This window comes from Platalea leucorodia (assembly GCF_965183815.1).
Source record: "Platalea leucorodia genome assembly, chromosome: 8".
Lineage (NCBI taxonomy): Eukaryota > Metazoa > Chordata > Aves > Pelecaniformes > Threskiornithidae > Platalea > Platalea leucorodia.
In genome coordinates this window covers 14,111,149-14,128,307 of record NC_138830.1, presented here as the reverse complement: position 1 = coordinate 14,128,307, position 17,159 = coordinate 14,111,149, and positions in this window count along the sequence as shown.

Here is a 17,159-nt window from a genome sequence, read left to right as displayed (position 1 = left end):
GGGGATAAAGAAGCGACAAACAAGCTTATTAAATCTGCAGATACTGTTAAGCTGGGAAGAGCTGTGAGCATGTTGTGGGACAGAAACAATTCAAAAGAATCTTGACAAACTACTGGAAGATTTAAATGATGTAATTCAGTAAAGGACAAGTAAACAATGTCTGAATTTCAATAGGAATAATACACTGGCATCAAGGCAAACTGTAGAGCCACAGGTCAGGCAGCAGAGCCGAAGCAGGAAGGGTCATGAGTTAGGAAGATCAGATGGCTGCTGCAAAACCAGAAGGCAGACACTGTCCAGGGCTGCAGAAACCCCCGTGCTGCCCAGCAGACACAGTTAGTAAGTCTTCCTCTTTACCCAGCTCTGCCAGAGTCTTGTGTCCAGTTCTGAAACCACAGCTCAGAAATATGTGGATGAACTGCAGACAAAAATCATCAGAGGTATAGAAAATTCAGTGTGCTAGGGAAGGATGAAACAGGAGCTGTTCAGCTTAGAAAAAAAAGTAGAGAGGAAGCCCTTAATGCTCTGCAAATAAAAGGTTACTACAGAAAAGAAGTAATCAGTTCTTCTGTGGTGGTCTGGGCAAAAAGCAATGGGCTTGGACTGCAGTAGAGAAAGTTCAGAAACTGTTCTTAATATTTAACCAAGCAAAATAGAGAGAGAAGAACTGCAATTGCCCGTGCATGAGAGATCTGGATTCTCCAGCCATAAGAATCTTCCAAGAACAGTTTAGAAAAGCATCTGTCAGGGGCACAGCAAGGTGAGTCAATCCTGCCTTTAAACAGGAAGAAAGGCATAGACTCATGGCCTTTCCAACCCAATTTTCTGCAACTCCTGTGACTTCTATTGTTAGTACTTGCCTCACTAAAATGGAACAGTTTCTCATCTTTCTGGAACATGCTTTGCCAAAGACAGAGCAAAGGAAAAAGGCATTTTAATTGGAATCTTCTCCATTCACCTCCCATCCATCTCCCACAAAACAGAAAAACAGTCAAGTCATCTCTTCCTAACCACAGTCTCCCATGAGGTTTTTACAGAGAGGAAAAAACCCAAATCTATTAAAAAAGCAATATTGCTTTTCTTATTGAAATGAAAATAACTAAAAAAGTTCTTTTCCCCACTGAAAAATAAAGAGGTGAAGGGAAGAGCAGCAGACAGGCTTTATGGAGGCGTTTATCTCTGAATTAATCAAGATACCAGTGATGTTAACTTTGGGGAAGGACATGGTCCGGTGCGCTTAACAACCCAGAGCAACACTGCAAATTGGTGAAGGCCTTGAAGTATAGCTGACTCCTGTAACCTGTGGAAACTCTGGTGCGGATGTGGGGTAGATTTAGGTAAGCAGAAAGTAATTTCCTTCTCAGGTAAATTCAGCTCAGCTATTTCTGAAGGCTGCAAAATTGGCTTCAGAAAAATCTCATGAGTAGCAGCTTCAAATGGATTATTCAAACATTTTATATTTATACTACAGTTTGCAATAAGCAAGGAGTTTTAATAATGTATTTCTTTATTCCAGGAAGAGAGTTGCCAAATTCAAATTGGGGGTGATATTTTCCTGAAGGAAGCTGAGAGCTGAGGCTTTTCTTTAGGACCATACTGAATTAATTCTGAAATCTAATAATGCAAACTCTTTGCAGACATTGACTTCGTGTCTCCATTCTGCAGCTGGTCAAGAAGAATGGTCTTAAACTTTTATATATACACACATACACACACAACAATTGTGCGTTTTTTTCTAGCTGATTCCATATTAAATCCTTTTTGCAAATATTGATCTGAGAACTCTGGGAAGAACCAAAAGCACTAAATGAGGCAAACTGAACTATAACAGAAAAAAAATAGGAATAGGGCTGGAACCAAAGCCACATGAAAGTTTGTCTGCCACCACTCTTTTAAACGGCTCCCAACAAAATTAATGAGTCTGGAGAATATCAAAAACTCATATGCAAGCACAGTCCACTGTCATCAACCACGCTATTTCCTGGGCTAGGCAGAGGCTTGGGCTGGAACGTTTTTCTCCTCCCACCCATGTCTTGGATGACTCGTGAAGCTGTCAGACTTCACCTCTGGTGAAGGTCTTCTCACTGCTCGGCAAATCCCAGAAAACAGGGAAGTCAGTCACAAAATAGAATCTTTGTGCAGACAAATCCTGAGGATTTTGCATCACACCTCCCTCACCAAGTCCTTCTTTCAAGAGGTTATTGGTATAAGTGATAAATAAGGCCTTTACACTGGTGTGTTATAGACACACGCACACATAGCCCTTACTAGTGCAGTCAGGATCTTGCAGCAGCTCAGAGAGCAGAACTGAGGAGAACTCCAAGGACCAGAGCACACTAACTACTACTCTTTTCCCCCATCGTTATTTTCTAATAAAGGCCACAGGAAAAAAAAATGCTGCCACTTAGGAAATAAATTATTAAGAGCCAAGACCCCAAGAAATTCATTTGCAGGTTCTCCTGCGGACTCTGTGCTGTTGTAGCTGCCCAAGTTGGATGACATACTACAGAAAGAGACAAGAGTCCTCAAGACAGCACTAGAGTAGCTTTATTCAAGAGAACTGAATAATCTGATACAGCAAATTTTGTAATGAACTGACGAATCGCAAGGAAGGAGTCTGAAATATTACAGGTGAAAGGGACAGGCAGCAGCTGACTTACAGCTCGCCAACAATGTGCATCTTCTCAGGCAATGCTTATTTGGTTTGCAAGTGTCTCAAGAGGTTTTTAATTCAACTTTTTACCCTTTTCACTAGACATGTTCCCAACTAGAGCAAAATCAATTATCCTTAGCTATCAAAGTGAAAATTAAAAAGCACCAGCAAGACTTGCTTAACATCTTAACATGTTCCACATCTCTTCCAAACCCATATTATCATCCTGAACAGAACAGCATAATCAATCTTCCTACATTCTTTCCAGTGCTCTAAGAAGTAGCCTTTTCGTTTAGTTCTCATAGCTGTGATGTTGCATGCTTGCAATCTACCAGAAAGATCTTAAATAATACAGGAAAATGTTTTTGCCTTTTTCTCCCCCATACTCATCTGTCACAAAAACAGCATCAACAAAATCCTGCAAAGTCCCCATACTCACATGCCCTCAAACTGGTCTGAATGGTCCAAATACCTGTTACTCAAAGCTCCATTTTCTGAGGACAGCACTGATTTCAGTAAACCTGTTCCCACAAGTTAAGGACAAGCCAGTGAGTTCATTTGAATGGCAGTTCCACACACTCCTATCTTCATCCTGAGGTAGCTGTCAAAGATAGTTGAAATGGTTCCAGTATAAATAGATTAGGTTTCTTCAATCCTGAGAAGAGACGGCTAAGGGAAATATAAAAATATCCATAAAATCAGGAGTGGCATGGAAAAAGGGAACAAGTACAGACTGCATATGCACTCTCTCCACACCAGAACTAAGGAGTATCAGATGAAACCATAAAAACAAGTTCAAAACAATCTACAGGAGATGGTTCTTCATAAATGTGTACTTCATCCAAGGAAATCCTTGTTCTGCATGTTGTGGATGACAGAAGTTGAGACAGGCTAAAAACTGGATAATTTCACTGAAGAAAAATGTACAAAGACAGACACTGCCTTTGTTTTATGAAAGCCCTGCACCACAAACTGCTGGAAGCAAGAATATTTGGAAGACTACCACTATGCTTGCCTGTATGCTGCTGTAAATGAGACACTGGGCTAGATCCAGCATGTTTATTCTTACATTCTTATAAGATTTTTTTGGACAAGACAAAAGATTGCTGGGAGGAAAAACAAGGTTAGGAAATAATGTTACTGAATGCTTTCAGTATTCTGATAAAAATGGAAGAGAAAGAAGTACTACTGTTCAAAAAGCTTCAATTGAAAGCAATGTTTACAACATCCTTCCCAAAATGTAGTCATACTTCTTGTTCCAGTAGTTACTTTGGTGTCATGCCATGTACTCCTCATTATGCTTTTGAGTGAAACTTGCTCTGAATTGTTATTGTGCCATACAATACATGCTTGTTCTTTATGTGTGTCCTCAAACAAATCTGCTGGCTTGAAAAACAGAACACGTTTCTGCTCCTTTTAGCTCTTGTTTGCCCTGAAAAATGAAGAGCTTTGCCCTCTCTTGTGTGTCACCAAGAAAACTGATTGCAAAAACTCAGTCAAGTATCTGAGGAAAGCCTTCCTGAAGGCATCAGGGGTTGCACGAGGAGTTTGTACTCAGCTTGCAAGAATTTTCTTGATAAAGATAAGTCAGGGGAAGGAGGAGACCCAGAATGGCTCTCAAAGCCGTGATACCTCTTACGGATAACAAGCTAACACATAGCTTGTAAGGAAACATATTTCTAGCTAAAAGATCAGGCATCACTATGAGCTTGTCTGTGCATGGAAAGCTCTTACAAATTTAAAAGCATGGCAGTCAAATGAACACACATTCAGACTTGCAATGGCAGGTACAAACCCTGTTACAACTGAAGTGCACCTGCTGCTATTGTTCCTACAACAACCAGCCTCTATGGGATGAGCAGGAACTACCACCTTTCCATCCCTCACCATGCAGCACTGGCTAATTACAAATTTATTCCTAGGAAAACACTTCAGTCATCACTTCTTACATACAAAGAGTGAGCTATTCACAGGACAGTAGAAAAAAAAAAAACAAAGGGAAATAAAGCACATCTGACTTTTTGGGAACAAAATGTAGGAGCAAAATATCTCAGTTTCACATGGAGGAAAGGATCAGTTATGTTTGGAGCTGCCTCTTGGCACCAAGTCAAAGTTCTGGCCCACTATTTCTCCAAGATATGGGAAGATGGAAAAAGTTAAATAATCCACAAGACTTCAAATAATAATTTTCTATAAATACAATGGGATTTGGAAGTCTTAACCCAAATCTAAGGTATCCAAATAATGCTTCATTTCTAGCCACATTTCTGCAACATAAATGACACTCACAACCCCATAAAAGCTCTCTCAACTCTTCATTTTCTGATTTACAAATTTATTCCTAGGAAAACACTTCAGTCATCACTGAGCTGTGATTGCCTCTTGGGTGGCAGGCAGCACTTGTTTAACTGCTTAGTGCTTGAGGATGGAATAAGAGGAGAGGAGACACAGCCAAGAGAATTATACCTGGGCAAAACAGCCCAAATCCTCAGGGGTACTTTGGCTCTAACTCTCACTGACACCCATGGCAGTTTGGCCCTAAATAACCCCAAGGAGCTGTGACAATGCAGTTAATCCAGACAGAGTTTGGTCAGCATACAGCAGTAAATGCTCTGTCCTCACCAAGAGTGATGGTCTGCAATGGGAAGTTGAGACACACTTAGTTTTACCCCTCCTGCCAATGACAGCCTCCAGACAGAGCTATCAAGAGACAACTGTAATAGAGTTACTAGTCTCATTGCTACTTCACTGGGTGGATTATAATGCAGAAGGCTGCCCAGTGTCCATAGCAAGTCTAAACATTAGCATTTACATGTCTGTATCAGCACACTCCAGATCTGAGCAATTCACAGCAAGCTGCCAGTCCAGAGAGTATTGAGCTTCCGCAAGTCTGAAAAATTAAGCTAACAAAACAAAGTGTATAGACAGACATTATGGGAAGCAAATTATCAGAATTACTATGGTAACAACACGGAGTGAATGATGACTTCAAGGCCATGACAGCATGTGCATTTTATAGGAACAACTAATTGTCTGACTCTGCTTACTGGCACCACAACATATTTTTCACTAAATACCTTGGTATTTGAATTTTGCTGCCTCCAGCTACTATTAACATATTTTGCATTCATGCTTTGTATAAATCCCCAGTAATGTTTCTAGTTAAAGTTCCCAAACATACATTGAATTTATATTTAATGAGACAGTGTGAGTTAAGTGAGCGCTAATTAATTAAAGCATATGTATAGTGGGCTGTGAGGATTAATTAGTTAATGTTTGCAGAGAGCTTTGAAAAATGTAAGGAACCATGTAAACATGAACGGTGCTTTGGGAGAAAGGAGGAGAGTGAGGAGATACAGTACATTATATCTAACCTTTAATGAACACCTGTTTAATATCACGCATGGTTTGTCATACAGTGTTAACTGCAACAAGAAAGCAACTATACATAGTTAAAATCTGGTTTATCAGCTGTTACTCTTCTGTTAAAAGTAAATGGGCCAAGTTCTCGAGTTCTGTCTCTCTAGGGACACTGTCACTTAACACAACTAGCTCAAGTTATCCAGAGTTACTGGATAAGCACCAAGAGGTGACAGCAGGGGCCGAGGGGAGGACCAGTGGTTGAAGAGTCCCCAGTACTGGCTTGCTGAGTCCCAGTGGTCTCCAGCTAGATGCAGAAGCCAAACTTTTCTAATGCTCCAACCCATTTCTGGCAGCTCCATCCCTAGCTTCAACACCCAGTGTCTCATAGCCAGAGCTGCTGAGTCCTCAAGGGCTGTGTGGACAAGGACAAGCCCATGCTGGCACAGGCTGGCCAGGACCAGTGGCATACACAGCTTGACACAGGCTGAGTATTCACCAGAGTCTCCCATGGGGTTTGTAGTCACCACAAAGGTCACTGCTGCCATAGCTAGGGGCTGGCAGGATCTGAACATGGCCGAGAGGGTGACTGCATGGTTGGCCTGCCCTGGGAGAAGGATGACCGCATGCATGGGGACATCTAGCAAAGCAGCCACTGCATAAAGGGCCTTAGCAGCTCTGTGCCTCTGCTTCTCCCTCCTATCCTTTTCTGTAGGGGAGAGGCATTTCTCTCTGCTCAGCTCTGTGGCGGAGCTTCACCAGTTTCCTTCAAACAGAAAATTGTGATTAATTGGTGCTGTGGCTCTGTACAGAGGAAAAAAATAAATAAATAAAAAAAATATCAGACTGGAAGAAACTATCTGGGTTACCAAGTCCTGCCTGCTCCATTCAGACAGCAACACAGATGTTTAACCCAGGGCACCTGCAGAGCACTTACTGCAGCCCAGGCCACTTCCCTCCTCCTGTGGGGAACTGCAGTTCTCTCAGGCAGCTGCACACCAGAAACATTCCGCTGCTCACGAGACCTCATCTTGTCCCCACCTGACAAGGACACCTAACTCTTACCTGCCCAGTCCCAGTACTCCCAGAGCAAATCAACTTTTCCCACCACTTATGTTCTCTGTTTGCTTTGAGCAAAGATCTGCATGGCCTGAAGAGTAAATTCACACATGGACTTGAGGGCAAAGGCTAGCAGAGGAACAGCATAACTTCCAGCCTCAGGACAGTGGCACTGGAGGAGGTGGGATGTCTCAGATACTTAAAGCACAGATAGCTTTAGGCTGGGGTTTGTCTTCTGAACACATCACTGCATGAAAACAGCAAGGCACATAGGCATCGAGCCCTCTCTCATGGCTCCCATTTCCCATGGCATCCAGCAAGTCCCTGAGCTCAGCACGGGGACTGCCAGCTCCTCTCTGGCCTCAGGGTAGAAATCTCCAACACTCTCATCTTGCTGCTGCAACCCATAAACACAGCTTCCCTCTCCTCCCTCTTTCTCTTAATTATTTCAGTTCTTCTTGGTCCCTGTCTGTGTACTTGGAAACCTGCCTGGCAGCGTGAATGAAGAATGAGAGCACTAAGAGCTTTCTAGCACAGTCTGCCACTGGCAGTGAGAAGCCAGCTTGGTCAGTGTTAACTCCATTGCTCCCTGGACTGCCTGCTGTGACATCTCACCCCCTGCAGCCTGAGAAACCACCATCCACACAACCCCGTGGCTGAGAGCACCGCTCTGTGGGCAGCATCTCAGGGGAGTGCTGGACCCTTGAGAGAGACACAGCCAAAGCTACCCCACATGCTTTCACTAGCCCTCCTCAGCACTCAAGGGATAACCAGGGAGTATTTGTAGGCAGACAGCCAGGAAGATTTCAGTGTGTTTCTTTGACTTTTGCCAAGGTAGTTTGTTTTATACAGAGCTGGAGAGAAGGGGCAGAACAAAGTAAGCCACCCGGGGAAGACTTCTTTAGACAGTATAATTGATGTAGGCTGCATATTAGCAGAGCTTTCCAGGACAACACACTGGTAAACCTTATGCTCCTGCAAAACAGCCCTAGAAATAAATTTGGCTAACTGCAAACAGAGTAAGACAGCCTGTCTGACCTCAGGGTGACTCTTCCAGCCAAAAAGGGATACGGAATGTGCTTCCACCTTCACCTCCTGAAGACCTAGTAAAATAGGCTGAAGAAAGTGAGCCTACATGTGCTAGGCTGCACACCACCTTGGCTGTGCTGTATCCTCAGCAGAGCCAAGGACTGAGTGTGCAGGGGACCAAAGCTCTTCCCAGCTCCACATGAGGCACTGAATAGGGGGAAAAACAGCACAGTATCTGTGAGGGCTCCTGCCATGGTGGGTGCTGCTGGGGCTTAGGTGGCACTCCTGGTGCCATGGGAGGTTTAGGAACATCTAGGTTGACCAACAAGGGGTTGTATCTGGATCCTGCCCTACTTCCTTAGGACACAGTACTAGCTGCTAGGATGTTCTTGTCCTCATTATGTTGTGATGAGAAATGGCCAAGGAGAAACAACATGCCTTTGCAAAATGAGATGTGAAGGGACTGTCAGTAGGTAGGAGTCCCAGCAGAGAAGTGCTGGGATTTTGCTCATAACAATAGGGTCTGCTGCCCTTGTCCCAAGGGCTGGACGAGAGGACACAGATGACTGAGTGGACCCTCATCTGAGCCCCAAAATTCTCCCAAGCCCCCTTCAAACAACTCCTCAAATTGCACCTGGACGCCAGGACTGGGGAAGGCACATCAGTGAAACATTTAAGGCTGTATTCAGGGAGCTTTCTTGTGGGTTTCCTAGAGCCTGGTGGGTGGAGGATACCCATGTTCGTGTCCCCAGTGTCCTCACACACTAGCTGTGCTGGGTGTTGTGTGGTACCAGTGTTGCAGTGCCACTGGGTAGCCCAGCATCCTGCCAGCCTCTGCTAACCCTCTTTCTCCTGCCTGATGCTCAGCCAGCCTGTGTCAGTCCCCAACAGAAAGTGACTGAAAACCCATCTGATAGCCTGTGCTCTGAGCCACCAGAGCAGTCATCACCCACTCCATTTTCAGCTAGTTTCCCTGACAGAGATGAAGGGTTATCAGTGACAGGGCCAATGCTGAGTATGGATGTGTTTCCATGGCTGCCAGGAGCTTGGACAGAGATATCTGTCCCAGTAGTCAGTGGCTGCAGCCTGCATGTGTTCCCTGCAGAGTGAGCTCCATGACCAACACCCAAAATCCTGAACCAAGGACAATCATGTACCTATTTACCCTCAAAGTCAGTGGGAACCTCCCAGCTCTAACCCCCACAAGAGGGGACAGTCTATTTAAACAAGCTCTGGGCTGCTGGGATCCACCTTGAAAGCCCAGATACATAGAAACACACCCCTGAAAGGATTTGGTTAGTTATAAACTCCAACTTATCACAGCCCTGTGGCTGAAGATCGCTTGCACTTAAATCCCATTTCCATAGCCGCTACCTGGCTGGTGCAGAGAAAGGCAGCTTATTGCAGTCCTCTTAGGGAGAGATCCTGGCTGCTGCCCCAGGCACAGCTTCCCGCAGGTTAGGAGATGCTTCTGCAGTTTGTTTGGATACTGTTCTGCAGCAGTGCCAAGAGGAAAGGCCTTGGGTGGCAGGGGCAGAGAAAGCAATATAGCCAGATGCAAAGATGCATGGGGAGCAAACCAGCACAGAACAGCTTAGCTTCCAGAAGTGTCAGCCACTGGGCTTCATTATTCCCTGAAGGGGAGTGACCTGCTTGCATGATGTTTCTATTAGCCCATCAGCCACACTGCTAACTTGCAGGGCTATCTGGGCAGCATTCCCTAAGAAAAACCTCAGCTGCTCACATGCCTCCGAGCAGCTGCTGCCAGCATGCCTGGTGTGCTGCTTGGAGGAGAAGCGCCTCTCCTTTCAGGAAAATAATCTTCATTTGTACAATATACTTAGCAGGGTCCCATTGGTAAGGAATGCTTGATGATTTATTCAGCAGTGCCTTTGTCCTGGAAGGACATAAGCCATTCCCTTAGGAGACCTACAAAAATCACATTAACACTAACATGTTCTTTGATGATTAGAGACTTTCCCTGGCAACGCTCCATCAGTGCAGGCTGGCAAAATATATTGCCATAATTGGAGATAGACTTTTCCCCCTTTTGCATTACAAAGTAATCCAGCCAAAGGGCTCCAAGTGGATTCTTTCACATATGGTGCCATGGTATCAATTAAAACTATCTCCTTTGAGATGATGGAAGGAGCATGTTTTCAGGAATTTTCCCATACTGGCAATTGTGTGCCCATGTGGTTTAGTTTAACACAAACCAAGAACTGAATCCCCCATCTGTTGCTCAGTAGCTTATGCATCATTTAGCTGAGTGTTTTGTATTAATGATGATCACCATTAATAAAACAGTTTGTAGATTAGGAATTTATCCCACCTTTTATGCTTAATATAGGCAGCTCTTGCTAATCTCCTCTATGGTACTTTCTGTCCTAAATTCTCAAAGCACTTTTCCTTCCTATCTACATCTCACTGCCAGGCCATAACCTACCATAGACAACTGCCTCAGTTCCTAATTGGGGAAAAATGGAGATATGGCAGGGCACCAGCTGGTTCAGCTATTGCAAGAAATCACAACTGTCAGACTTACTGAGAAAGATCACGGCAACAATTACAGTAGCTGTTGCATCAAACATCAGTCAAACTTCTTTATTCTTCAGTAGACAAATACAGTCAAGACCTCTAACATTTGCTGGAAGTATTGATTAAGTTTGCAAGTACCAGCACCCACCTGGGTAAGCCAACCTGGCCATACTTCTCTGTGTAACTAAGTCTCAACAAACGGTTCCCTGGGAAAAAGATAAGAGGCTTTGGGAATTGCTACCTGCTAAGACCTGGTCCAGTCTGGCTCCTGATAAAATTCAAGCAGCTTCTAACCTCAAAGATAACTCTTGAAGTAATCACTGGTGAAAAGACAAAGCCTTGATCTCTCCCTAGAAGTTGGACTTGAAGTCTAATAAAGGGTCCTGAAGAAACATGAAGCATAAATTATTTCTGTTAAAAGTACAGCATTAAAGTTATGTTAATAGAAGTCATTTGGCCATCTGAGCAGTCTCCTAGCAGTTGCATAAATTACTGACTGAACAAGGACTTTCAACCAGATCATTTCATGGCCAGAGCCTGACTGATTTCCAGGCAAGCAATAACAAGCACTCTGGAGGGAGTTGCTCTATCCTCAGATGAATGGAATTAATAAGTCACAGAAAGCTGTTTAATAAACACATTCACCCTTTTTCTCTTGTGACCTGTACAGGAACAGAGTATGTGAACACAGAAGCCTTTTCTATTTCTGTGTATTTCCCAGACCATTTCCCCATCAAGCCCTCGCCCCTCACTTTAAGCCCATCACTTCTGAGCCCCAAGCTGCTTTGATCTGCAGCACAGACCCCATGGCACTGCTGCCATTTCCTGAGAGGGCTTGTTGTCACCTCTATAAATCCATATGCTCCACTCAAAGGCGGTTAGTTTTTCCACTAGTTTCTGCCTCCAGAGGCAGAGTGGCAGAGTTTTGGTTCAAATCTGTTATTCCCCTCTAAGACTCAGCCATTTGTAGCTCATAAATTGCAGCTTAGCAGATAGATTGAGACGTTTCAAGTTTATCTTCCCACACAAGTAACAGCAAATTGTAGCATGAGAATTGTGTGCAATTTTGCTCAAGTGCCCTGAGGCTGGGAAGCTGCTCAGGGAAGCTATTTTGCTGGAGATGCACACTTCCCCAGTCACCAGCTTCCCAACACAAAGCTCTCCTCCCTCTGAAGTGGCTCTGGGAAAGGTGATGGACACATTGCAGGCAGGAGCTTTATAAAAGCTCCAAACTGAAAACCCATGCAGTGAGCTAAAACTGCTTGTTTGAGACAAACCATAGGAGAACTTTTTATTGGGTTGGAAAAAAAGTCATTCAACTTCTTTTAATTGTACCTGATTTATATATGGCTCTGTACATTCCTACAGAACAGCAACAGTCCTGCTGAATCACCGTAAACAAAAGCCTGTATCTAGGTAGATCTGGGTTTGCAGAAGCAAGATTTCAAATTCTTTAGGACAAGAAGGATTGGAAAGACAATCTAACTGCACACATGCACAGCATTTAACACAAGAGAGCTGGATCCTCCAGCTACTATTGCAGTAAAATTTAGCATCACCAGCAGAAATGACTATGGGAAACTTCTTTTCCTGAGACATTTCCATGTGAAACTGTGGCTGTAATCACATCCAGTTTATCTGTACTGTGCCCAAAGCAATCTCAGCCCCAGCCATCTCTCCACAACCTAAGGCACAGAGATATCACAGTCTGGCTCCAGCAAAAGCTAATCTAGATTTTTCATCATGCATAAGCAAAAGACTTGTCGCAAATACTATCTTTAGCACTGTGATGGTGTCAGACTGGAAGGAGCATCTCTGTCCCATCTGAATCCTCAGCCTGTGCCTGAGTGTCACAGGGTGATCAGCTCAGAGGACAGCCTGGCACACCCGCAAAGCCATGGGAATACCCAGATCTCCTTATGACCCACCCCCACACAGAGCTGGGTTTCATGGTTTTGGCAGCACTTGGCAATTCCCCTGTGCAGACCCCACCAGGCAATGGTGAAGATTTTGGTCTGATACTTGCTAAGCCACATCGTCCCCTGCATGGAGACGCTGCAACACTCTGGCATCTTGGCCCCTTTCTGCCATTGGATTTTGCCTAGTGGGGAAGCAGATAGGGCTGTGGACTGGCCAGGACGCCTCATCTCACATTTCTATGGCATGTTTTACACCTGCAGCACTGATGGGGGCAGATCCTCAGCAGCTCCCTTTGGAAAGCCAGGAAGATTTGGGTAACCAGTTTCCAATTCGTTTGAAAAGCTGAAGCTCATTAAAAGAAACAAGCAAGGAAGGGGAACTGGCATGCTGCTCTATCAAGCCTGATCTCTGAGGAGCAAGCCTATCACCGCTGCTGCTTCCACCCAGCTCCAGTTCCAGCTTGACCTCTATTACCCACCGCTCTCCACAACCCACAGAGACATCAAGCGGCCAAATAGTCTAACTGCACGTATAAAGAGACTGCAGATTTTGCTGAGGAAGGTTTGAGAGGACAGTGGGGCATATCAGCTTGAGCAAAGTTGGGCTATTCACAGCCCAGCAAGTTTTCTTTCCGTGTCTTTACTGAATGTTATTTCATTTTATTCTTCCTTTCCCTCTTTTGAGTGTAAGCCTAGCAAAAACAAGATGAAAAATACAAACAGAAAAGAAACTAGATGATCCCTGAAGACTGAATGGTTTGCACATACCCCCCCCCAGCCCACACAGATACTGCCCCTACAGTGTGTGACAAAGCCCCTCGACACCCCAGTCTGCTAGAGGAGACCCAGGCACTGGAGCCTGTGTTCAGGCAAGGGACCTCAAAGTAAATAAACAGGTTGTGCAACTTTTATTTCCTTGATTTTGCCCTTTCTCTCCTTCTCCCTGTATAAAGTAAATCAGCATTGTGTTTTTTTTTTTTTTTCCCCTGAATCCCTGCTGTAAGGTTATCAGCAACACAAAGCAAATGGAAGAGAGCCTGCAAAAGCTGAAAATCATTTGCTATTGTCAGTACTGTGGGGAGAAGTCTTTCTCTCAAAGAGCTGAAAAAACATTTCAAAGCTAATCCTAGCCCAAAGCACCCATCAGCTGCTCCTTCTCTCCATGCCTTCGCTTGTGATAATGAGGGACTGTGGCTGGGGAGCTCGGCAGCAAGCCCAGGAGCCCAGAGATGCTGGTAGGTACCATCCCCAGCTGTTAATGCTGTCAGGAGCCTAGCAGTACCTTATGGGAATCAACTTACTAAATCTTGTATTAAATAAGTTGATTCAGAGAGGGTTTCTCTCACACCAGAAGCTAAGAAGGTGAGGAATTATGTGTGCAGGTGTAAGAGATGAAGGACAGTTACAGCTTTTGCAAGCCAGGTTTACAGGCTTCCTGTGATTCAACTGTTAAACACCGCAGCAGGGAGCAGTCCCAAACCTCACTGCTCCCTGCAGTGCTGTTCCAGAAGAGACCTTTGCTTTCCCACTCCTAAGCACTTGTCATCACGATCTGCACAAGAGCTGAGAGTGTGCCCAGAGGTCAACAGGTAGGTGTGAAGACAAGACCCCATGCCTCCAGGTCTGCAGTCTCCCCAGATATCGTTTTAATTAGACACATAATCAGCCCCTCCTGCTTGTAGCAAATAACTCTCTTCAAGTTTTCCCTTTCCTAGAAGGAAGAAGAACGCAGAGTCCTGGGACAGAGACTATGGACGCCTGAATGGAGAGGCCAGGCTGAACGCATGAAGAAGTCTTGCCCCAGCATAGAGGACAGGCTGGGCACCAGGAGTCACCAAGCACATGGCTAATTCAGCTCTCAGTCACCCTGCTATAAGCTTGCCACTACAGAAGGAAAGCACGTGTGATGGGATACAGACAGGGATTGTTACAGAAAACCCGTATTAAACCTGCCAGGAGACCAATGTTTCACATCGAGGTTCAGGCACCCACTTGAACCAGCAGCCCTTGCACTCCTGAATCATTGAGTCATGCCAAATTTCCTCCTGACACCAACTTCTCCTCTTTTCCTTCTCCCAGCATCCCACTGCTGCCTGTGGAGGTTCAATACCCAACACAAATTCAGTGTGCTTCACACAGCACCTGGGGAGATCAGCTGCCTGGCTCCTGGGGAGAATCAAATACGAGTTGCTTCCTGAGCAACAGAACATGCAAAGCCCATTTTCCTTCAGCAGCCACCAGTGTGGATTCTCTAGTTGCTAATTAGTTGAGCACCTGCTGCAATACTCAGCATGCCTCTGGCTAATGCCACTAAAATTCACCTGTAGAGTCAGAGGAGCACTGACAGAGTTTCAGGTCAAACCACAGGGAGCCAGGCAAGGAAAAAGGTACATCCCAAAAGAATTTCCACCCAGAAGAGTTTCCCCAGCTCAAACCAATACCTCCTCAGTAACCAGACAATAACTGTGTGTTAAAGAGAGCAAAGCTTGTTTTACTACACTTCCAAACTCCTATCTGGGGAGAGCTGAGCTCCCCAAGGCCGTGACCAGTGCCCTTTCATACACATTTGAAAATAACATCAAGATAAACCCTTCCAGCTAGTTTTGTCTTTCCAATGCTGGTTTAAAAGCTGTGCAGACTATACAGCACTGACACTGCCGCAGTTAGAGATGCATGAGGAAATTCCACTTTTAAAATCCAAAGTTTGTTTGATGTTACCCTCTGTCCAGCTCAGGAACCAGGAGCGCAGCTGGGACAGACATCACCTGTGGCTGCTCCCTTTCTGACAGCAGCACCTCGCCGAAACTGCCTTCCTCATATCAGCTTTAAGTCAGGACAAAAACGCATATAGCTGCTCTAGCTCTATGAATATCAAAGAGACAGCTCTATTAAACCCAAAGGACAATTGTCCTCTCTGTATTTCAGATTGGTCTAAAACTGTGCTACAGGGGACAATTAATCTTCAAAATCAATTTTTGTCAGGAGGCTAAATTTCAATTGTCTCAGGAAGGGCGGTGCTGGGCTGGTAATTACTGTCTGATGAGGCAACCTCTGAAGTCACTGCCCAAGAGAACACTTTTTATTAATAACTTTTGTCACAAACCCCAGGTCCTTTTTTGACTTTGAAAAAACATTTTGCCTTATTTACTGTGTTAAAAACCTCAAGCTGTCAGGAGTCAGATGATTTGCTGTGGGTTTTCATTGCATTGTGAGACAGGGAGTAGATATTCCCTTTTCCCCAGGAAGGCAAAGCAAAAACCCCAGTTTGTTCTAGAAGAAACAATAAAAATGCTAATTTGTTTTCCTTTGCATTTGTGTCCTTTTTCCCTATGCCCACTGCACTATAATCCTGACTCCCCTACGTCTCCCTCCAATTATTTTCCACACTGTTGCTTGTTGTCTGGCTGTTGCAAACACCTTAGCCATTTGGCTCCCTGCTTGCCATCACCCAGAGGGACGCAGTGCCCAGAAGAGCCTCTGAGCACATTCAGCAACAAGCCTTGGAAGCCACAGAAACACCAACTCCATCCGCCTACTCAAGGTGGGGCTGCCTCAGGACTGTCCACCCTGCGAATGCCAAGCTTGGCTCCCTACAGCCAGAGTATTTCAGGATTTAATCCAATGACGGTGTCAAATGCCTAAATCACTGCAGAAGCAGGACTGATCCAGGGCTCCCTTCTTTCTGAGGGACACGGAAGGATCCCCCTTGCACTGTTCTTTTGGCCCTGGGAGCTCAGTTCATCACAGAGCAGCAGAGCTTGAGCACCAGGGACTGGAGAGCAGAGTCTTATCAGGTTAAGCTTGTGTAGCCAGCACACTCTCCTGGCACAGCAGAGACATGGCTTTGTATCTCAGTGAACAGACGGAATAAAACATGGGTTTTCAACTTGCTAACCACCTACATTTTGGGTGCAGAAAACTGATATGCTAGCGCAGCGGATGTTGCCTGGACGGTATCTAAGTCTCCTCAAGCCATGAAAGCAGATGTCAGCCTGAGCCAGGCACACTCCCCATACACATTGAATTTCCTGGAAAATAGCTCAAAGTGTGTCAATATACTGATCTTCTAAATCATACTTCCAAAATACCGGATTTCCCCAAGAGAAATCTAGTGCTGGCAAGGCATTTCATATTCCTTGCTGGGCACCAGGCAGCTCCCACTGCAGAGCTCAAGTCCTTTGCTGGTACCCTCAACCCTGCCAACATTGCACTAGGAGTTTGCATTGAACTGGAAGACAGGTCCAGTTCTCCTGACTCCCAGTTTTGCATTTTCTGCTACAACTGTCCCTCGCAGTGGAGGAGTCCCAGTGTTTTGGGAAACTGGGCTCTGCAGGAGCTACCTTTTACTAGCAAAGGCATTCTACTGAATTTAATCTCCTTTAGGTCCCTGCATGCTCTTTATTTTCCAGCTCACCCAGCTAAAGTTCATTTGATTTTAAAGATAATCCAATAAGCATCAATTAATAAAATTAACTTTGCAAGTATTGGATTTCCTTAGTGCATGAGACAGTGAGATTAAGGGACAGGCCAAAAAGGAAACAGAGATGACATTTCTCTTATAAAAAGGCATTTCTGTTAAATCCTGGACATTTTCCTTCGTG